This window comes from Aythya fuligula, chromosome 2 (assembly GCF_009819795.1).
Source record: "Aythya fuligula isolate bAytFul2 chromosome 2, bAytFul2.pri, whole genome shotgun sequence".
In the NCBI taxonomy this organism is placed as follows: domain Eukaryota; kingdom Metazoa; phylum Chordata; class Aves; order Anseriformes; family Anatidae; genus Aythya; species Aythya fuligula.
Window position 1 is genome coordinate 37179725 of NC_045560.1, and position 23872 is coordinate 37203596.

The 23872-nt window shown below is 40.4% G+C and overlaps 1 protein-coding gene across 1 annotated transcript in view; it reads right to left on the minus strand.

The window, feature by feature from the left end:
* ANKRD28 (ankyrin repeat domain 28) overlaps positions 1-23872 on the minus strand; it is a 114496-nt gene that overhangs the window by 75793 nt on the left and 14831 nt on the right. The window lies entirely within an intron of this gene.

Sequence of the window (23872 nt, forward strand, 5' to 3'; positions counted from 1 at the left end):
AAAAAAGGAAAAAAAAATCAGGCTCCGTGCATCTTCTCCGAGCCAACTTCTTTATTCGAACTGCTGTCGCTGTGCCAACCTGATTTTCCTCTTCGGTTAAAGGTTCTGCTTATCAGTTGTTGTTGTTTTTTTTTTTTATTTTCCCCTGACGGGCTGAATTATATGACCAGCTTATACGAGCCTGCCCGTCCGAGCGGAGCGCGACGCGCAGCCACGGCGGCGGCGCTCCAACTGAGCACCGACTGCAGGCTCGCAGGCTGAAATGCCTCGTAATGCTCACATGTCACACTCACAGAGCCGAGCTGCTGCTCGCAGTGCAACTTCCTCTGGCACACCAAAAAAAAAAAAAAAAAAAAGGAAAAAGGCGCCCTTTTTGGGGGCAGTCTTTGCAGTTACGCTTGTGCCAGCTCTGTGACTAACTGAGCCGAAAACGTAAAATTTCTCTAACTGAAGCAAGAGCGCCTGTTTAATGTTTTCCACTAAAAGCCACAGAGAAATCTGGTGTAAGTGCCCTGCTGACTAACAAGGATTTTGGCAGTAAACAATTCCAGCTTTTAACTGCTTTCATATGGCACCGGACAGAGCAGCACCACAGCCCTTGCTTAACTCCTTGAAGACGAGGAGCTCCCCCCAAAAATCCCTCTGAAGATGAAATGAAAATAAAACCACTCTTAACACAATCAGGTGACTGCTAAAAGCCAGCCCTTAATGACCAAACCCACGGCTTTCTGCAATGAGTACAGACAAACATGCCCTGTCCCTGAAAAATATACCCAAGGTATAATCAGAATATAATGAAGCCCTGCAAGTTGCTAAATAAATATTTCAGCCTGAATCTGCTGAAGCAGTGCTGGTTTGTGGGTGTATTATGTAAATGGCTGCTGCCGGAGTCGCTGGATAAGCTTCGGTGCTGGGGAACAGAGGAGGGCTTTGGTTGGTGCCGCGCTAGGTGGAGGCACTGCCAGCATCTTTCCAGGGCTGCTCCAATCTCCATTTGTCAGCAGAGAGAACAAGTTGAACTTCACAGCTCCTCCAGAAGCCATTCCTTCTCATATCTTCCATATTAATCCAGGCAGAGAGAATGGCAGGTTGAAATGGTGCATTAAGTGGGTTGGGTATTAAGAGACGCGGTGAATTCCCATCTTTGGGGGCCACGGGAAGGAAGAGCTCATGTCACCACTCTTTTAAAATAATGCCTACAACAGCTTCGCTGCAACAGAATAAATTGCTTAGGACCAACCTGCTGACAGCTTCACACAGATGAAGGTTGTTATAGGTGCACAGGAGTTACCTGGTCTAGGGCTCCTTGAGCTCAGGATGGTTGGCGTGGCAGAATATAACTCACGTTTCTGATTCACTACGAAATTTCAGCTAAGATTCAAGTTTCCCAAATGTTCTCATTTACAGCATATGAATAACACTCAACTTTATAAATGTATTCTGTTCATTACACGGGGTCTGGTTATTTTGCAATTTCATACTTCTGGTTTTAATCACAAAAAGCAATGGTTGGTACACTGCACTGCTTTGTTGTAGCATTTCAAAAAAAAATTATTAAGAATAAATAGCACAGAGTCATATGAATACATATGAACATTCATGTTCTCCTTGGCCACAGCAAAAATCATTTAAATAAAAACTAGAATATCCTCAAGGCTCATCTATTGCAACACCCCGCCGTCTGCTAAGGAACGCGGAGGAGAATAGCCTAGAGGATATTTTGCCTTTTGTGAAAAATGCCCTAGGGAGCAGACACTGCAGTTTACTTGCGTAAGTAAAAATTCCTTTGGGAAAAAAAAATAAAAATCATACTTTAAGTCTACAAGCAAAGTACACTTACGAAATGCAAACTTGATTTTCATACTATATACGCAAGCATGCTTTTGTTAGGTAATGGTATTCCTGCTACACCTCTACATTAAGTGAAAATGAACCCTTTCCCAGAGCTGAAAGGTTTGTGTAGCAAACAAAACCTGAGTTCCATGCTTCTCCCTTGGAATCACCACTACACAACTAGACAGGTTGCTAGATAGACGATAACACACAATTCAGTTTCATCTATCTGAAACTGGTCTGGTTTTGACCTTGGCAATTAACACTCCAAAGTGGACTTTAAAAATATTGGTTAGAAATTCAAGAGTTAACATAAAAAGTACTGGACTTTGCACTTACTGTATTATGAAAACTCAGAAGAGTCAAGAATGTTTTCATCTACTCTGGTAATTATTCCAGAAATCTTACCTGTAATTGAAATAAAACCAACTATTTGCCAAAGCAAGTTAATGTGTTATGTCTTGCACAACGCAACGCGTTTCTGAATGGTGACATTCCGACAGTCAAAGAGCTAAAAGCCAATGCATCACAGCTGGCACTAGGAAGAGAAGCAGCACAACCGAATCAATACTATATTGATCCTGATGGCATTATAAACCGTGGAAGTAAGCAGACAAAAAACCCACTCAACACTACAAATGTGTGTATGCAATTACTTTCATACCCAAAGGACAATTCACCTCTAGAAACATTTAACGTTTGCTTACAGTGAACTAGGGCTTGGAGGATGCTTAATAAAACCAATCGTCTCCCCTCCCACCCCCAGCAATTGGGAGCAATGCTTTCAGCTCATTGGAAACACCACCTCTACCCATCTCTTCCTCCAGGTTCAAAACATACCCAAGGTATCCTCTGGTTTGCAAAATACGAGTTTTTAATGCTGCCTAACAGCTAGTAACAGCTATTCTAAGAGTCAAAAGCTTGAGGTCACAATTCTACTGAAAGAAACCAAAGCAAAGTTTGAGGATTTCACCGGATTATATAGAAACTAATAATTTTCAGAGATTGAGAAAAGATAATAGTAACAGAATGAAGGCAGGGTGAATTCAAGAGGATTAATTTAAAACTCCTCTCCCTAAACTGACCTAGGAATCATAACAGAACCTCACAAAGGTATGAATAAAGAATAATGTATCTCTTAAAATATACTTCTCAGTTAATCCTAATAAAACTAAAGTTCAGTGGGTCATCAACATCCATCTTCTCCAAAGCCCTCGAAAGTTTCTAGATTAAATTTCGTATAAGAAAGCTTATTAAATGAGTAGAAGGAAAGAAGAGTTGAGTATAGACTAATCTTAAAAGAAAAAACACATTTCTACTGGGACTTGGGCGATTTGACAGCATCTGTGATATCTAATTGTTTGCAACATAAAATCTCCATACTCAACTCTAAAATTTTAAGGAGTAAAATATATTAACTTCTGGCAAATTAGAAAAAATTGTCATGGTCAAATAATTTGTCTTTAAGAAAATCAAGTTCCAAGAGGCCTTCATGGGTGGATATAAAGAAAGCACGTCGCAAAAATGCAGCCTGCAGACTAAAAAATAGATGACAGCAGCCACATCTGCACCAGGCAGAAACAAAACATGAACTTGGAAGCAGCTAAAAATAGTAACCTTTTCTATAGATCTACCCTTTTCTCTAGGAATTGATGAGCAGAGGACTGTACAGCAGCGCTGTGGATGACACCGAAAACCTCAGTGAAGAACATTCAGTCTCAATAAACCCACCTAAACAGAGATTTCTCTCTCGACTACCAGCATTTATCAAGTTTTTTTTTTTTCCTCTGGGGTGAGATTAATCCGACTGGTTTCACTTTGTATTTTGTATAATTAATGATCTAGGAAAGGAAGGAAATTGTTCTGCCTGGTTCCAGTAAATATGAAAAATTTTAAACCAAATAAAATAAGGCTTTTATTTTATTTTTAAACAATCTGTATCAGCTCTGCAAGTCTAAGACATAAGCTACGGGTCTCCTCAGAAGACAAAGATCACTCATACTACTTGTACAGCTGTCCGTGCACAAGCATGGTGCACAAACAAAAGATAAGCAGTTTTTTGAATAATTTAACTACAGTATTTACTAAAGTGTTCCCCGCGTATAAGCAGAGATGAGTGTTCAGCATCACCATGAATATAAAGCTGCAATACTTCAAGCAGCCTTGTGAGTCACTCGTCTGAAACTCTGCTGTTTCCTCCCTGCTCCTGAGGGAATGAGGTGGAGTCAGGAAAGAGAATGGTCCAAGGCAATAATAAATTACCACCTTTCTTCTCAATCTTGTCCCATTTATTCCAGATCATATGCACAGCTGGGATGCAGAAAAGGAGACTAGTTTTAACCTCTAGACACCACATTTCTGCTTCCCAAGACAACTAATTTTGCTTTGCGTGCACCTCCCAGATGCTGTAGGCAGGTCTTCGTTCTCTCATGAAAGTACATAGCCTGAATCGATCTACAGAACTACTTTAATTCGGAGAAAACAGATGACTACATAAAAGTTTCTAGTTAATAATATCCAGTAACTGAATAGTCATTTAAAAAAAAGAAATCTGATAAAGAAAAAAAAATCTGGCATTCATTCTAAGTTCTCTCTTTTGGAACAGGATTTGTGAAAAACTACTCATGTAAAATGCATGTTTGTGCTTGAGATTTAAACTTAGTTTGTATGCTTAAGAAATGCAAACTTTGTAAAATACTTCCTAAATATCTGATCAGAGAGCAATAAAGTATCTTAAAAGTGTTAAAAATGTACTTACTGATTTTGTTTAAGATGTCTTATATATTTTATACATCTAAACAATATGCTGGTAGAGAAACTCTCAGCTGATCTATAGCACATTACAGCCACCACAGTGATTGTAAAATTAAAAATTTTGTTACTGATACCCAAAATATGGAGTCTAGCTGCCTCAATCAGAAAAACAATGAGAAGTGAGCACAGACATTCCTAAAACAGATGGAGGGAAAAATAAAAAAAAAAAGGAAAAAAAGAAAACAGAGAAGCAAGGGAAATACAAGAGTCGTATTTCTTTAAAGACATCTGAAGAAACAGCATCTTCCCTCCTGATTTCTAGCTAGGATGCCACCCAAGATACTTCACTTTTTATTAAGGACAGATTTTACTTCACTGGCAGGGCTATCTTTTTTTGTGCTCTTTAGAGCGTAGCATACAACCCTGTAACCAAAACCAGCCCGCTGTTCCTACATTAACCAGCAGTTCCCAAAATAAAAGGCCTCCACAGCCTGACTTGAGGCTCTCAAGGTACCTCACACAAACCTGTGGCTCCTACTGACCCAGGGGCTGGATCTGCCTTCAGAGCAGCAGCTCTGTGAGGGCGGCTCCAACACTCCGCAGCTGTCTGAAATAACCACCAGAGAAGTCTGACAGTGGAAATGTCTTTGTATAAAATTAATTAGGAGTCAAAACAACTGCTGTTTCAGGGAAGGTGGTCTGCAAAATGATGCGCCTGGGTGTATATGTTGCTGCGGACAGTTAGGCCTGTACCCATGAAGAAAGGCAAAGCCGTACTTTAGGCTGTGTGCTGCTGTGGGTTTGGGGAGGGGAGAGGGTGGTTTTAAAGCCCCTTTTCTTTTGGGGAGAAGGTAAGTGACAGCAGATGGCTTCTGACGGAAAGAGGAGAAGGCTCTCTAAAAAACATCAGCTCAGTCAAAGGGAGAAGTAGGCAAAACACCTCAGTGTTTGTTAAACCCACACAAAACCACAATTATTAGACATGGAAGCTCTTCTGGCAAGTATGACTGCCTTTCTAAAACGTTTTCGTAGCATGAAAAGCAAGGTCCCCAGACCAGTCACAGGTATTTTCACCTGTCAGCAGAGCAGGGAAGTCACTGGACAGTAGGGTTACTGCTGGCCCCTTCAGTTCCTTCCAATTCAGACCACGTCCACAGCCTGTTTTGCGTTCTGGCGCTGGAAACGGCATCAATTATATTTTACAATAATAACAAGAGTACACTGCCAGGAATAATTACTGAAGGCAGCAATTTCAGCTGCGCACACCAGCTCCAACAGCAGAGCGCAAGGAAACAAAGCAGAAATCAAAGGCTGGGCCTCAGCAGCCCCTGTTTGCTCTCCCACACTTCGCCCATTCCCTCCCGGCAGATCCCCGCCGGTTGCTGGGAGGTGACCCCGGGCAGGAACGCAACCAAAAACCCCAACCAGAGGCTTCACAACACAGCAACCCGCTGTCACAGCTGGCTCCGACAGCCCGATGCTGCAGGAAGGGATGCTATTGAATCCTCCCTAGGAGAAGAAATGGATAAAGGGAGTTTGTCCAGAGCAAACGAACGACCGCAGAATCCCGAAGCTTAAGGTTTGTATCACCGACCAGGCTGCCGTGAGAGCATTCGTGTCAATGTGCACACGCACTTATAAATAAACTAAAACATGATCCTACTAAATCATATTAGGGCAGCTGGTAAAACAACTAAGAGAATTCCCTTTGGGCGCATGCACAAGAATTAGTACATCCTCTTTGATCTCCTTCTCTCCCTCATCTACAGTCATGCTCTGAAGAGGAGCATAAGAAGAGCTGATTTGATGGATTTCCCCTTTGAAAATTTGTTCCTGCAATACTACTGAAGCAGAAAAAAAAAAAAAAAAAAAGAGAGAATCAAGCTCAATTTATTACAAAAACTCGAATGATGTCACAAGAGGTCAACATAACATTGCCTTATTTTTACCATACAATAGGTCTGCTTTCCTTTCTCCTGAGGCTTGCAAACACAGTACACAGTCTGGGCTTCAAGGGCAGGTGCAATGTACAAGATCACCACAGGCCTCTCCGAGGCTCCATCCTTGAATATCAGTAGATGTCCACAGGGTTTTCTCTAAGAAGTGTGGCACAGCGTGCTTTTCTTTTTTTAATCTTGCGTATTTCCTTCCCACATAAGATGACGAACACATCACATTTGGTCTGTAAGGCCAGCCAGCTTTCCTACTGAGACTCATTTAGCTGTATGTGCTAGAAAAGAGTAACCTTTATCCTCACCTTGCTTTTTTCTTAACCTTGTTTCTTTCAAAGGCTGGAAACACTCTTAAAGTAAAGGTAGCAGCATGGGAGCCACCCCAGTTCAGCACTGGACAGTGCTGGTGTTGAGATCCAAAGTTGTAACACCCACGCTGTAGCCAAGAAACCTGGAATAAACTTTATGATAATGTTCATAATAAAATAAACCCCTGCCGCATGGCAATCCAGCTGTGTTTCTGAAGAAGCAGATAATGCACAGGTGGATTTCTAGAAATGAGCTCCTCTGCTGCCTGTGACTAGTGGCCAGTTAAAGCAGAGGTTGTGACAGAATCAAAGAGGTGACATCTAAAAAATTTCACTGCAGCATGTTTGAGAGCTTGGCATAATAAACAAATAGGCTTCTCTTCTCCAACTCACATTAAAGTTTTTCTTTTCAATACTGATCTTTTTTTTTAATTTAATGCAGATTTGCTAATCTGTTCCTTTTCCCTTTGCTTCCCCCTGTAAAACTAATTGGCCAACTAAGTTTTCTCATCACCATTTCTGTTCATACACTAGAGTATCTGTTGCTTCTGACTGTCTTCCAATTCACACAGAGAGAACAGGGAGACCTAAATCTGACTGTGAGCATGTGAAATTATGGAAGAGATTTGGGTTTATTTTTTTTCATTTCTGCAGGCCAGAACAGTAGCAGGTAGCTGTACAAAAATATAACAGGTAGCAAATCCTGATGGTCTAGGATAACATCCAGAGGTCTGAGAAAGTGATTCTCATCCCTGAATTTTTGTCTCACGCCACTTACAGAATTCAGGCAAGAAAGTCAAATCCACCATGCCAGTCAGCAGAGGGCTTTCACAGTTTTATGTCACCAACCACATGAATCCCCATGGTTAAGTTGTCATGGTGACACAATGTTTGCTTTCATACGTTTGTCCGAAATTCCTATGGATTTCCCACCAGGCCAAAACCAGCAGCAGCTGGGAGGACACCACTAACATTTAAGCAGTTGAGTCAGAAATGCATACTGCTTCCGTCCAGACTATTATCTGGGAAACACTAAAAAAAATGATTCATACCATTTTGAGTTGTGGAAGGGTGGAAACAAACATCACATTCAACTATTTAAAACTTTCAGTGATGACTCATGTTAGCTTCAGATGTTTCCAGAATCAGCTCCCTTTTCCAAGTAGCAAATTGCTGTTGACTACTCGAGAAAATAAGCTGTTGACTACTCAGGCAAACAAACAAGATGGATTCACTTTCCACAGAACCACTCAACTATCAAAGCGAGAATAAAAGGGGGAAGGGTGACCCCATCCCCCACAAGACACCACAAACAAAACAACACAAAACTCAAGAGGCTTGGTCAGTCAAGGATACCTCTGTAGGCCAAAGTCGGAAAGGCCACCACCTGACAATTGACAACAGTGCTTCTGTACTAGAAATAGGCCTTAAAATGTACATGTTTCACACCAAACAGCCACAAGGCCTCAGAACTTGTTAGGTATTGTCTGGTCCCAAAACTTTTTAAGTTAGATTTTAGCTGTATTTGCCAAAATAGTCTTGGAAATGTTATTACAGCAAGCCTGTTACCTGTCTTGTCTTAGTAGGGTTTTATCTTGGCCTATGTTTTGCTTGGACTTGCACGGTTGCATGGTTTCAGCAGCCAGTATGGCCAAAACATTAATCCAGTCCCGGGAACAAGAAGACATAGCCAGCTAAGAGTGAGGAATAGCCTGTGAAAAGCTAAGAAAAGAACATAGAAATACATCCGAGAAAGTGCTATACAGCACTCATTGGGCCTCCAGTGATTCAGTGACCATGAGGGGAAGTAGCATGGGTTGGACTGAGGAGAAAAAAAAAGAAACTAAAAATGGGTAGGAGCAACTATGTAATGTAGACTGCTTTCTTCCCCGCACAAGAAGGGCACCAGGAAGAGGATGCTTTGCATGAAAGCAATGCCCACCCAACACTTCCCAAGTCTGGCCATCTTTGGAAAGAAAAGTCAAAATTAGTTTCAAGGTCTGCCTATTGTTCACTCAGAAGCATAAACCTGATGTAAATAAAAGAATTAAGAAGCATTACCAAGAGGCAACATTTTATTTAGAATGACAGAGTGATGGCAGCAAACATTTCTCGGAAGACTGTATGGTTTCTAACATCCAACGCATAGCTCTTTGATTTCTTTTGTCAATGACAGCAGAATATACTCCTTCAAAACAACTGTTTTCTATTTTGGTCATTGCTGGAACTACCCTAATAGGAAGGTTTTGAAGTCAGTAATAGTGGGGAGAGGAAGGGACTGAGATACTATGTGGCTCCAAAATTCGTAAATTTAAGAAATTGTTGCCTTTAAAAGCTTCTGTTCAAATTTTCCTACTCATTAGTCATGTGACGATACAGTCTTCCTCTGATCCAGACTCCCCCTCCCTGTCCCACCCATGGAAGAATACTGTTAGTGGGTGGGTTTTCTGCTTATTTTTTTTCAGGACGAGGTTTTGGAGGAGAGAATACTGAATACATGGATTAATTTTCTTTAGAAGGTTTTCTACAGTTCATTTCAAATCAGATTCTCTCTTGCAGAAGACTTATAAGAGCTGAAACAAAACAATAGATATTTAACTTGTGTAATACTACAATGCATGTAACATTCGTACCAGTGCAATACTTTGAATATGCAAATTCCAGTAGATATGAATAGAGAGGCTGTGACCACAGAAACCACAGTCCAGCTCACGTTCTCACATCTGGAATGTTTGTTTTTCGTTTCCATACATACCAGGAACTCTAAATACTATATACAAATGAGAAAAATGAATTCTGGTTGCTATGGATATCAGGGCTTTTATTTTCTCTCTGTTCAGGATGCAAACACTGGGCATCACTGTATACAAATTCTTCAGATTCTCTTCACGACAGCGTGGATCAACAGCTGCCTCACGTATCAGGGCTTGCTGTCTGTGGTATTTTTCCTAGAAATATTTAGGAATCCCTTACCCTTCCATCATGTCCAAGGAACTCCTTTCTGGCAACTGGAACCATTCTGGAAAACACAGCTGGGTAAAGTCCACATATTCACACACACACACACAAACACTACTACGGGATGAGAGCGCTTGTCTGAACCTTCGACAGCTGCCAAAATGGACAGCTTTTCCCAAAACTCAGCAAGGGTTTACAGCAAGGCTATACAGCAATAGCCAAAAAAATTCTTACTCAGCTGCTTCAAACCTCGCAAAGTCTTCTCCACAATGCTCACTGGGGTTGTCGCTTCCAGGAGGGCTGCTAAACATCACCCCAGGATAGCAGCAGCAAAGTGACATTTATTCCTATAAGTTACTTCTGTTGGCCTTTTTTAATTCAGTAACTTGGAAGGGAAGATAAAAAAAAGAGCGCTTTCCTTAAACAGCCTAAGCATTCCAATACTGAATAAGTTTCATAAAATAAAGCAAAATATTAATTTAGAACACTAATTAAATTTTTTAACACCCCAGAAAGTTGTATTTTTTTTTCCTATTTTTTAAAGTGAGTTTTGAGGAAGTGGCTGAGTCTGATTTTAACTGCTGGCCACCAGAGATATTCTTCACTCCCCTCTTCCCTGCATGATCCTTGCTCATTCACATCCCCTTCCTGTGCCAGCACAGGCATTCGTGTGATCTAAGCACCTCTGTTTTTATTTTCTTGGTGATAAATTAGTTGAGCCAGCTCATCATGGGATGACAGCTGACACAGAGAAGCAGTGGGAGCATTCAAACTGCTCACTGCGATAGAAAGTGATTCAATTGCTTTGCAAAACCTCACCCATCAGCAGAGCTCCCTTCATCAACAGCAACCGATCAGAACTGCTTCAATCCTTGGATCTTCCTTCAAATACCACAGAGCAGCTTTCCTGAAACCTGAACTTTTCCGAATTTAGACATGTTACAACCATGTGTATCACTCTCAAAATTCTTTCCAATTATACGAAAGCCTAGGGGAAGAACTTGAGTTTTACTCTTATGCATCAGTATATAAACCACTGCTAATGTGTTTGTTTCTTTGAAAAGAAGATAGTTCGCATTGCAGAAATTTCACAATTATGCTAATCAGATTGCCTGCATAGTGCTAACAACATTTATAAAGCATACAGAAGAGCAGGCTACAGAATTTTAATTTTTTTTCCAAAACACACACACACCAATTATGCATGCAGAATCCACAGCTGGTAGAATTAGTTTATGTACTTATTATATCAGACATTGGAAATGCAGAAAAAGGTAGTTACATTACAACTTTACACAATCATCCATACATGAATTAGAAGTTAAACTTGAGATCTTTTAAAATAGGAATGATTTGTTCCAAGATCTTGGTAACACTGGCTTCAATCAGTCATTTGTTCCATTAAGATGACACCAAGAGGAGAACTTGAGAAGTACATCTTGGCGTTCCAAAGAGCTAACAAAATGCTTTGTAAGGGAACACTTCTAATACAGAATCAGAAAGATTATGCCAAAACACAACGATACATAATACTTATGAATTCTGTATTATTTATTTAAACCATAAAGAAAATAAGCTTCTATAACCTTGCCTCTAAAATCCGTAGATTTAGCTATCTCAGAATCTACAGATAACCAAATTACATTCAGCAAACATGCATACATGAAAACAGAAAGTGTCTCTTCAAGTATTTGCAGAACTAAGGCTACAGAACATCTAGTATCCAGTCATTTTCTACTACTTTTGACAAGACAACTCTCATTTTATAAAATCACTATGAAAAAACAGGTTTCTATAAAATGTAAATAGAGTTTTATGAATGCATTAGGTACCTGTTTAGTAACAAAAAGTTAAGAATGTATTTTAGAATATTCCTAATTATTTACATCATATGTGCCAGGTTGTGCAAAGTCTTCCCCCAAAATCCTCTGTTACTGCAACCAGCCTCCTCAGACCGTGTGACAATCAACAGATAACACTACTGAATTCATGAACTACATTTGTAAGCTACGCTAAAAAACACACACGTGATTAGAAATATGCAGCATTTCAGTCACATAGATAAACATAATTTGAGTCTTTACCAGCCACTGTCACCTTCTCTTCTGTGTGATTTCAGGCCCTGAAAAACAAAGGCCACTGACTCCCTTTTTTCAGAATGAAGTGTTCATTTCCCATGTTTCTTCTTGGAGGCACACTGACACCTCATGGACATTTTAAAAATGTTTTAGGGACTACTCTTTCTCATTCCTTCTTTTTTTTTCAGTGTTTTTAAAACCCAAGTAACTTTTTTTTTTTTTTAATACTATGTTGACTTCTTAAGAAATGCACACAGCATTATTGACTTATTGCTAAGTTCCTCATAACATAAATACTTAGCATTCGTACTGGATGAGCATTGTGAGGGTCCCACTAGCATGGGACATGAAGACAATGTACCTCTCTCCAGCTCCAGCCTCTCCAAATTAAAATTGCAGAGAAGCAACCACAGCCCCTGTACCTCCCTGCAGAACAGCTGAGACTGAGAAGAAAAATAGGATGAATGTCATATGAAGGATGAGATTTGAAGCCCAAACTAGCTCTGAATAATTTTCTGTGGCTATGCAGAAGCACTTGACCCTTGAAGTCCATGAAAGCCTCCACAGATACACAGGATTACCTACAAACATTAACAGATTTGTGTAGATTAAATCTTGTTCAATTCATAGCAAGGTAGCAATAAGCCTTATTTAGCACTGTTGTACCATAGAAAACAAAAGTAAAAGGCAAGGTTCCCTCCAGATTCTCATTCTGGAGTAACAGCGTATTATCCTGCTATTTATTCCATTTATTCCTTCTGCCATTTATTCCTTCTTGATTGAGGAGAAAAAAAAAAAAAAAGGAAAAAGTCTGTAGTAATTTATGTAAAAAAAAAAAATCATACACAACATGTAAACCGGTAAATAAAATGATAATGTCTTCAACAGATTAAAAAGAGTAATATAAATATAATAGGCCTATAATGCTTATTTGCTATGGGCATTATGAGACTCCTCTAAATTACTGTAGAGCTAATTTAATTAATGATACCCAGGAAATACTAATATTCAGGAGGAAGAAAAAAAGTCAGAACTCTTTTGAAATATTTTGCCTTACCTAAATATGCAAGACAAAGCCACTTAAAGGATTTTATTAGTTCTTAAAAATGAAAAGAAACTCCATTATATCATTGCTTTAAAGTTGCTCCTTCAAATATTCTTGATCTTGTAAAAAAAATAAAAAGAACACTTTCATTTTGTTTTCTAAAATACTTGAAGCATTCCTCCACACATTTAAATCCTCTCTGACAAAAGCTGGGATGCTTTGTCTTTTTTTTTTTTTTTTTTTTAAATAAAAAAGCTATTAAAAACAAATGTAAAATAAGTCTTTGCCTCGTATCTTTCCCATGCCTAAGGGAAGAGAAAAAGAGTGAATACTTGAGAATCTTTTACTTAATACAAGCTTTGCTTTACATTTCTTTTGAAGTGGAATTCCTGTAGCATTAAAATCAAATCAAGGAGGACAAAAGGATTCTCTTTTTACACTTTCCGTCCCAGAGGAACATCCTCTCAAGTCCTCATCCCTGAGGACTCCTGGCTTTTACAGAGCTGGAACAAGCAAACCGCCAGTCAGCATATTTTCCCAACACATTCCCAGCCAAAAAGCAGCAGCTGGTAAATTCCATTCATTGTGGAAAGAGTATATTTTTCTGTCATTACTATCACCACCTGGTCACCCAGGGAAATACTACACCCTCTCCTGGTTTATGAAAGATTAAAATTAGGTCACCTTGAAATATGCACTTCAGAAAGAATCTGATGCAACAGCCTATGAAAACAAAAGCTTATTTTGCTCCATAAATATATATCACAGTGCTGCTAGCAACATCTGCAGAAACGGTAGGCTACGTTAAACTAAATGGTAGACTATAAACATCCGACCTTGTAACTCAGCCACACTGGTCAGACTCAGCTCTTCTGCATCAGGTGCCAGACTCGGTGAAAGACCACAGACAGATTTTTAGCCAAAAAGCAAACAAACAAAACAACAACAGCAACAAAACACACACACAGCTATTACTATGATTAAGAGAAAAAATAATTATCTTCATCAGTTCAACACAGGCTTATAGCAGCACGCTGTTTTGTAGTTGGTACATTAACTTGAGGAACATCAAAGAAAGATGCACCCCTCTGGTACCCATTACACACACATAATAGATTTGTGGTTTGTGTTTTATTAAACAGCTGTCAAAATCTGCATAAATTTCCTCAAGTTAGGGTCTTATCTGTATACTACAAGTGTTTTCAGCTAGCTTGTAGCTGTCTTGCAACCTAGTTTTCTGAATAATTTACCCCAAAAGAACAACTTCTAGTCAGAAACACCTCCCATAGCCTGTAAAAATGGACTAGCAAACTGCACCCAAAAACTAATGACTCGCCCTTCATCAACTGCAGTTTGTGGCAGTCCTTTAGCTAGCACTGAATTTTTAACTAAGGGCCCACATCACGCTTATATTTGCATAAGAGCAAGACAAGGTCCATCAGCAACCACGACTTTCAGTTTCCTAGCTAAATTTATATTAATCTTCACCTGTATGCTGCTCCATCCCCAAAGACAAAATTAGAACAGGGGAAATCACCGGTTCTCCCCTTCACCTCAAAGTCAAGACATTTTCCCCTATTAGTTTTTGACGTGCTTAAATTGTTCCAGTTTGATTCCTATCCAAGATAGGAAAAAAAAAAAAAAAAAAAAAAAGAAAAAAACACAAAAATGGAAACAATCAGACGAGAGGACAGGTCCGCAACCTGAAGCTTCATAAAGGCTCTGACTCCTGCCTCATTTTGGGAGATACCTACCCCACAAAGCAGGTTTGCCTCTGGATCCATACCAACATGAGGTTAAGGAACTAAGGGAAGCTGATTCAATGCCATAAAAATACAACTGGCACCAGCAGCACAAAACACAACTCACGTGATTCTTACACGTACCTAAGGAAATCCACTTGACTCTGCAGGGAAATACCCCCAACTGACTCCTTGAGGAAATGAGATAAAGTCAAGTTCCTTAGGGCACTACAACAACAATATTACGGACAGTTTCACTCCCAGAAAACAGTGAAATACAGCCACCGTTCTCCCCATGAGAATTAACTTACAGCACACCCCCCAGAGAGGCATAATATGTCGTAAAGTGGTTTCACAGCACACGTCGATGTGAGCAGGGAGCTCTGCAAATCTCAGCACGTGCCCTAGTAAGGGATGCCCTTTTGTAACCTACTTACACTTCTGTATCAGTAAACTGAAGCTTTTTTTTTTTTTTTAATATATTTTAAAGAAAGGTATCAGTTTGTGTTTAAATATCAACAAAACCATTCATATTCAAGAACAAAATAAAATTTAAAAAAATACAAATCACTCAAGCCAGCTTTCAGCTTGAAATTGTCTCAACTGCATGGTAAGAATTCCACCTATACTCCAGTACCTCCCAGTACCTTGCTCTGAGAGGTATCACAGCTTTGTTCTTCATCTTGAAAGTCACGCGGTAAGGGGGTAGAAACGTATAGAGAAAGCTGCGTTAGACAACAAGCAAGGAAGGTCTTAATGAATCAAGGCTTACATCCCCCACCTCTAAAGAAACAACTTCCAGCACTAGTATAATCCCTCCCTCACCTAGCAAGAAGAAGCTGTGGACTATGGAGAGGGTACTAACATGATTAACTCTTACACCTGGCAGCAGCTCCTCTACTCAGAAATGTACCAACCCACAGGGAACTTCTGAGAGGCAAAGTGCTACCAGAACTGGCCTACAGCACTGTTACAGATCCCACAGCCTGGTGCCTTCAAACGTGAAGAATACAAGCAACACACCTTTGGATGTGTTTTGCTGCTGTTGGCCCGAGTGCCACAACCTGCTCGATGGAGCCATGGGGAGCAGGGCAGGATCGTGCCAAGCAAGAACAGGCTCCAGCTTTCTAACTTGGTGGTAGCAAGACAGAAACAACCCTCTAGATGTTGGGGCGTTCCGAGTGCAGGTTTCCTTTGATATAGAAGTAGTCCAATTAAAAATATAGAGAGATATCAGAACTGGTGAACGTTTAGTTAAATAAATGTTCACGTTACCTTCTCTACTCTTCCCTGCAGTTGAGGTGCATACCAGGCAGCTTGCTGATTAAAATTTGCTTCAGTCTTCCTTCAGCTGTAATGACTGAAATGTCAGTCTGAAATGACTAACATCTTGGGTAAATTTACTCCAAAAGTCAAGCACCAAAAACTTCAAGACTTCTCCAGAATCAGGAACAGCTTACATAAAACCTGCTCTTCCTCAGTCAGCAGATATGGGGAAGACGACATTCACATCTTCTCTAGACCCAGATGATTTTGGCCCCCGTGGGAGGTTTCTCTGCCCCCTCAAGGCACTGAAGTAATGAAGACCTACTTGTGTAGGTTTTTTTGTTTGTTTGTTTTGGATTTTTAAAAAAAAAAAGATCCCCACCAACAACCATTTGCTTTATCAGCTCAAGGACTACAACAGTTTTTTCCCATGGCCTTGCACAGCCCCAGAAACTATCAAAATAAACACAGGCAACAAAAAAGGGCCATCACAAAACAGATGATCTCATACAGCCTGCTTCTTTTTATGCCATAAGATTTAAATTATGGGGCACAATTTCCTGACAAGTTTTATATTCCGTTTATTCATTTTATTTACGTGCCAAAACAACTAGTTACTGTAATTACCTTTCTCCAACCATGCATAAGATGGAAACACTGCATACACGTTATGAAGGTAGCCTGTGTTGTAGTCATTACTCAAGTCTTTTGGTTTTCATCGTTATTTCAACAGAGGTGTTCTGTTGTATCTAGGTTTAAATAAAAATAAAAAATAAAAAAGCAAACAAACAAAGAAACACCCAATAGGTGAATTAAATGTTCTCCCTTTGCAAGCAGAATTTGTGTTTATCCAAACTGGAAGGAACACAGGGAAACTTTTTTATTATAAATCATGTTTACCCTTGACTTCTTCAGGCATTCCTGTTTTCCTTATCGTATTAACAGAGATAAGCAGGACAACCTCAGAAAGTAGACAGCTATTTCGCCCTGGTCAGAACTGGAAGGTGTACTGCTATTTTCCATGAAGCTGGAATTTCCCTGTCCTGTCACCTGGGCCAGTGGCTGAGTGGTTTATTCTAAATGCTGAGGGTTTAGTCACTGTGGTGCAAGATCCTAGCTCTCACTGCTACCTCAAACTAGATTTTATTGCATTAAAATTAGCTTAAATTACTAAATCAAGCCAGGAAATCGCAGAATGAAGTAACGTGCAACCTTGACATATTTTTCTGAAGTGGAATAAAGGCACTGCTCAGTTACAACATGACCACATTATCTGTGAGTTAGTGATTAAAAAACAAAACAAAACAAAACAAAAAAAAGAAGCATAGTCTTAAACTAAGAAGTCTATCCACAATTTCAGTTCCCATGGATCTCTAAGAAGAATAGGATGATTCAGAGAACTGGGGTTGGAAGGGACCTCTGGAGGCCATCTGGTCCAAGCCCCAAGCAGGGACACGCAGAGCTGCTTGCCCAGATTCCTTCACAGATCAATTCTGCGAGGTGGGCCGCAGTGAAATCCATGTCATCCAACAGACTGTGGGGTTCAATAGCCTATAGTGTCATTTCAATGAAATAACACACACATGGAGATTATGAGAACAAGGAAATACAAAACAGACAACACACCCAGCATTTAATGAAATTATACAGAGATTTCACACAATGCAAAATGTCACATAACCAGATGCATTTACATAGCATGGGAAATATTAACAATGGAGTTGGAATGGGCAAAGAGAAAATTAGTTCCTAATTTACGTGAAAAGAAAAACAGTGGTTAAATCCTCTTTCACTAGGCTTAAATATAACCCAAGAGATAACGAGTTGGATATATTTTACAGGAACGACTACTGTGTCACCTCAGAAGTAAAGGCTTTAAGTATGTTAAAACCGTTGTTGTTGTTGTTTATTGTGGCAAACAATAACCGTGCCTTCAGTAATTATTAATATTACTCCTCTCACTTGCAAAACAGGAGGCAGGTTGAGGTGATATTCCAGCACCACATGGGAAAGAAGCGCAGTGTAGTCAGAAACACTGTGAGATCCTCTGCACCAAAGAAGATCTCTGGAAGTTTCAATGCTTTTAAATATGCTGTTGTCATCTTCGCTGCTAATGGTTTTTATTGATTTTATTTATTATTTATTTTGGCGGGCCAAAACACAGGAATCGGTATTTTTCCCTCCTCCTGTCTGTGTTGTTTAAGAAGGAAGCCTAGCCACCACGGACTCCTCATTTCCACCCACGAGGAGAAAACAAACAAAGAAACCACAAAGCAAAAGCAAACCTCAGAAGATTCAGATTTCCCAGCCAAGAGCAAGGTAACAGCTGTGGCAGACAGGTACATAACCTCCCAAAATAGCATGGCAGACTGCAGCTTTAACTGCTTCATTACAGCATTGCTTAGACAAGCTCTAATGGTAAAAGTAAAAAAATAAGACAAAAACAATCTTCTGGCACCCTTCCAAGCTGGGCAGAGTAGCAAGCTGTGTTTTTAGCCCCAGTATAGCAAGGACAAAGAGGGACTGCCACTGCAGTTATGTGTCCCCAGGCCTCTCTCTGTGCTACCACTGCAGTTATCTGACTGCCCCATGAACTGACCTAGGCACGCAAACAGGTAGAAGGCCACGAGAGGTTTTTCCATCTCACCTCTCCAGACTGGCCTGCTGTGAGATTAGCTGGACACCGGTGTGCGAGAACAGCTGGGAAACTCCCAGGGGCAGGAACATGAAGGGAACCGACTACCTTTGACAGCAAGGGCTTGAAGCTTGATCAGCTTCACCGTCTTCTTGAACAGCACTTAGGGTAGTTTGCTGCTCTGTGCAGAAGCATCTTGGCTACTGGTCTCATCTACAGTTGAGATATTTAATCGTGTTCCCAAATAATACTAAAATAAAGGTTTACTTTGTTTATATCCTAGAAAGAAAGTATAGTTTCAGTACTCTTCTATTTTTAGAGACCTCACATCTGCAAGGGCCAGATGATAAATAGCATAATGTAATCAGTAACAATTAGGAGCAACATGTCATTTTTTCCATAATTTCTGCACACCCCCATCAGTGCCCACTGCACACAGAAGGCAAGGCAGAGTGCCCAGCCCAAACACATGAGCCACACAGCCAGGTCACGCTCAGCACCCTGTGCCCACCCTGCTTACTCTGCCTGCAACACTCTCCCCTTGCCCACATCCAGACTTTTCATCTTACCAGCCAATTTTTGCTTATAGTAGGGTAGAGACCCTAAAGCAGAAGGCACTGGCACAGATTCAACAATGTCAACATCTGAAAAAGATGGGAGTTATAGTACTTCTCTCTTCACTCACCTATGCAGACTTGAAGGGAGATAGATATTTGAAATTTTAACCAGAAAGTGTTCTGACTGCTTGGCCTGCTCGCAGCTACAAGGCAGTACTTCCAGTTGCTCAGATCCCCATGCAGCACCCCACTGCTCAGACTTGCTTTAAACACCTTTTTTCTTTGGTGCTGAAAAAAGTCTTTGAGCTTAACATACGTGTTTGCAAAGCGAGCGAAGAAGATTTTTTCCATCTACTGATGATGTGAATAATTATAACTATTTCTTCTTCAAATAATGTTACTTTGAGTACTGGTCAAAATATTAAACATAGCCATTAACTTGGTCAGACTTCATTAAAAGAGATCCTGAACAGAAATATCAAACAGGATTCAAAACTCTGTATCTAATAAAAAATGCACATTCTCAAATCTGACAAATTTTGTCATCTGATCTGAGCATTTCTGTGCTTGGTCTTTAGGTTGGATTTGTACTTATGTGATGCAGTGAAGAGAACAATCCCCACTTCACCCCAGAACTTTTGACAATAATCTTTCATCTCTAAACCAAATAGCAAAGAAAATACTTTGTTTTGATGATTCCTCCACCCTAGAAATTTCAGTCAGATTACCCAAGTAGTTATGTTACTCCAAATAGTACTTTCGAATATATGCAAATGGACACCATAAAGTAATATTATTTTTCAGTTTAAGAAACAAGATTTGAAATTACTCTAAAAAAGCAGCAATATCAAGCTTTGTCACTTGGTGGCAGCATACCAAAGAAAACTGTACCACTTGAGCCACGACACAGAATTTCTGGTCAGCAGATAATGCATCTCTCTGAGGAGTGCCAGAATTCCTGGAAGGCTCCGGTTACTCCACAAAGTTAGGACAGGGACCTAACTTTTAAAGATACTGACTTCACACTCAAGTAGACATTAAAGGCTCAGAATTAAGAGCTTTGCTTCAGTCCTTCTGACTTTTACAGGTTCACCTATCCCTGCCAAAATTGCCAAATTCTTGCTAACGAGGATTCCCAAGCTGGATTCCCATCAACCACAACACAGAAGCACTGCTGGAAAGCCAGAGAGCACTACTGCTGTCTGAAAAGGCCTACTACCAGCACACCAGAAACTCATTACACCAACTTAAATTTCCCATACTAGTATCTCTTCCATCCCTTGAACTATTACACGTGAAAGGCAACACCACACATAGCAAAGACCTATCAACCAGTGCTACTGCAGCTTATGACAATGAACTGAACCTGACAGTCTCTACCTATTTAAGAAGAACATTAAGGAAAGAAATTAGAAATCAGATTGAATAATTTAACAAAAGCACCAAAAAGTGTTTGAAACTCCCACTACTGAAGCAGGAAGATGAGATGAGAACTGCATCCTCTTATTAATGTAGCAAAAGCTCATTACCACATGGGTAACACTACCAGGATACCTGTGTTTTCTCATACACCTCTTGTACAAACATGTACAAACTCGCATGTTTTACACCTGTAACCACATTGTAAACAGCTTTATTTTGCAGTATTTGTACTCATGCCAAACTTACCTATGACTAACAGAAATTATGATACGCTATATCACATTCATACAAAATTTACAGTTCTTTAGGATTTATTTGCTGTGTATTAATTCTTGATTTGTAAGAATTTCAAGATTTTAATCACAAGTGAAGTCATTTCTTTACAGTGGCCCTGCCCAAAACAACTAATTAAGCTTTTGTACTACTGTATTATTGTACCCTGTGTAAGCTGGTGTTATTCAGATACTCAACCTCTGGAACAAAGAATTTAAGCTTTAAACAGCACACTATTTTTATTCACGCTTTAGGAAGATAGGGTAATTACTTTAGGCCAAACATTTGTAAATAACACTCCACAGGAATTACAGAAGAGGGATCATAATACTGAAAAACAGAAAATAACATCAAGTAGAGAAGATGAGCACTCCATCCTTTCCCCCATACCCAAACAAAGCTTGTTGTCGTACAGCACACATACACAGCACAGTACGGCCCTTAAGGTGCTTCAGCTTTATTAAAACCACACTTAAACACCACTTTCAGGGGGATGCGTACACAGACACGCAAACACTCAGCCTAATCCTGAGCTGAGGGGAAAGGACAAAATGGCGACCCTGGGGCGAGGGGAGGCCGAGCCCCACCACACCACCATCACCACCATCGGCCTCAAGCAGACACCGCGGGTCGGAGCATGGCTTTGGGCTCCAAGTGGAGCAAACCAGGGCAGGCTGAAGGAAGAAAGCACTTCAGGACATGCCAGACAGCCATTCTGCCCTGCCCTATCTTCTCACTTCACCTCTGCTGCCAGATTACCAAGGGTGCTGCACCTTCCATGTGCTGAACGCTTCCCAACAGCTAGCGCATGGAGAAGAGGCGAGAATGATCCTACTAAACAAAGAAAACTCCTCCCCAGCCCAAAGGGACAAGTTCTGGAGTCTCCTTCTCGCTCCCTGCTGCTAAACAGGAAAGAGGAGGATCTGGGACCCACCGCATCAGAAGGCCCAGCCACCTCTGAAGCTCTGCCAGGCTCAGCCCATCTGAGAAGCAAAATGTTTCCCCCATCACTCGAGTCCCGAGCTGCAAACACGCTGGCTTCCTAATACAGTGGGAACAAGAGGGCTGCCTGCACTTCTGATGTACTGAAGAAACAGCAGCGGCAGGGTTACGGCAACCCATGGTGTTTTCTAGATCCAAAAGGCCGAGCAATTTCCTTAGGGAACCTTCACTTTCCCTCTTTAAAGGTGGCCTTGGGAAAAATCAGAAGTCTGACAGCTTTAAAAATAAATTCAATTACAACTTAGAAGAAAAAAAAAAAAAAAAAAAAAAAAAAAGAGCACATGCATAATATAAAGAGAAGGTCAACTAAAATCAGACTGAATTACAAGAAAACAATTCTAAGGAAGGTGTGGGGGGGGAGGGAAGTGTTATCTTTTTCACAGGACTCCGAAGCTGGAGGCACACGCCTGGTGTTAAGTACCTAGCCTGCTCAGGACAAGTGTAAATGAGTCATACCATCTGTACTCGCATGCAGAGGGTAGTCTGGCAAGATAGCAGGGAGAACACAAAGCAACGTGACGCTCTGTTCATCGTGTTATAGAGGCGTGTTAGCTGGGGAGCAGAGGCACAGTTACCAGTTAAAATAAAAACTATCCGCAGCAGCAGACACTGAAGGCCTTATTCTCTGAAATTCTGTTTGCAGGATTCTACCCCAGTAATCTGAAGGTACCTACAGAGCCGGGAATAAAGACACTGCAGAGGCTGATTAATGCTGCGCTTCATACAAATGCATCTATATACAGAATAATGTGAAAGACAATCAAGGTAGAAAGTAAATAGATGTGAGCAAGAACTTATTCCAGAACATCAATAATTCACAGAGAAGCTATTGAAGATAATTATTTATTACACAGGCAAGACAAAATGCATTGGCAAAAGAAATACAGAATAAACAGGGGCAAGTAGCTTTCTACATCAAGCGCAGAGCAGCAGTGAGTGTGGTAACCACGTCGGAAGAACCAGCAAGGACCTCGCAAAGACACACTGCAAGACCAACGCCAGTGAGGGGGGTGGAAATCTCATCCAAAAAGATGACTCACGGCAGTATCCGAGGGGAAGAAAATGATGAAGCAATCACCACGGACTGCAGCACCATGCCACAAGGGTGCCATTTCCACAGCACAGGTGTGGGTGGGAAACAGAACTCATGGAAGTGATAACTAAAGTCTAAGGGCTTATAATGAAACAAAATCATAATACCAGAATAACGTACAAAGTTTGGATATTTGTTTTTCTCTTTACAAGTTCTGTAAGCCTAAAACACGTGGAAGGTAGAACTTACCAGCATTATTTTTGTTCTAATAAAAGCACAAAACTAAGCTTTATTTTGGATCTCGGGAGATGCAAGTCAACAGATCTGGCTGCCTAACACGCCACCTTTTCACATCCGATAAGAGTTTGTAATACAAAACGATAATAAAGAACATTTCAACCTAGGACAAACACAGAGCTTATTTCTGATGGTTACACTGAAACCAGGGAGGACATCAAGTTCTCCCAAAGATATTCCTGGATACCTCGGGCTGGGAGGGGGAAAAAAAGAGATCCCTGTGACGTTCCAAAATCATTGTGACAATTTGTTTATATTTATACCCACCTTTGAGAAGCATTAAATGTAAAAGTAATTTAAAAGTGTATCCATTGCTCCTTCTAGTTTTCATGCCTTCATATAACTAACAAAAATGTGTTTTTGTTTGTTTGTTTTTAAATCTTATAAGAAATCTGATTTATTATGGTTTATTTCCTTGATTCTCTAATTTTTTCTTGGTCAAAATCAGGCATGTTATTTCAGATCATTTTGCAGGTTGTATTAATAGCATTTACAATTCCCATCAGGTTTAGCAGCCGCAGATATTCACTTGGATGTCTGCCCTCAGTAATCACAGTTCACAGGCAGGTAGATATAACTAAAATCATTAATACCGTGAGCCAAGCTGATGGAGGGAGAGGGGAGCAGCCAGATGGACACTATGTCACGCCATTTCCTCAGCAACTTTACCTGTTTACCAAGGACTGCTGCTCCAAAGAGCTACACAGACGACTAAAG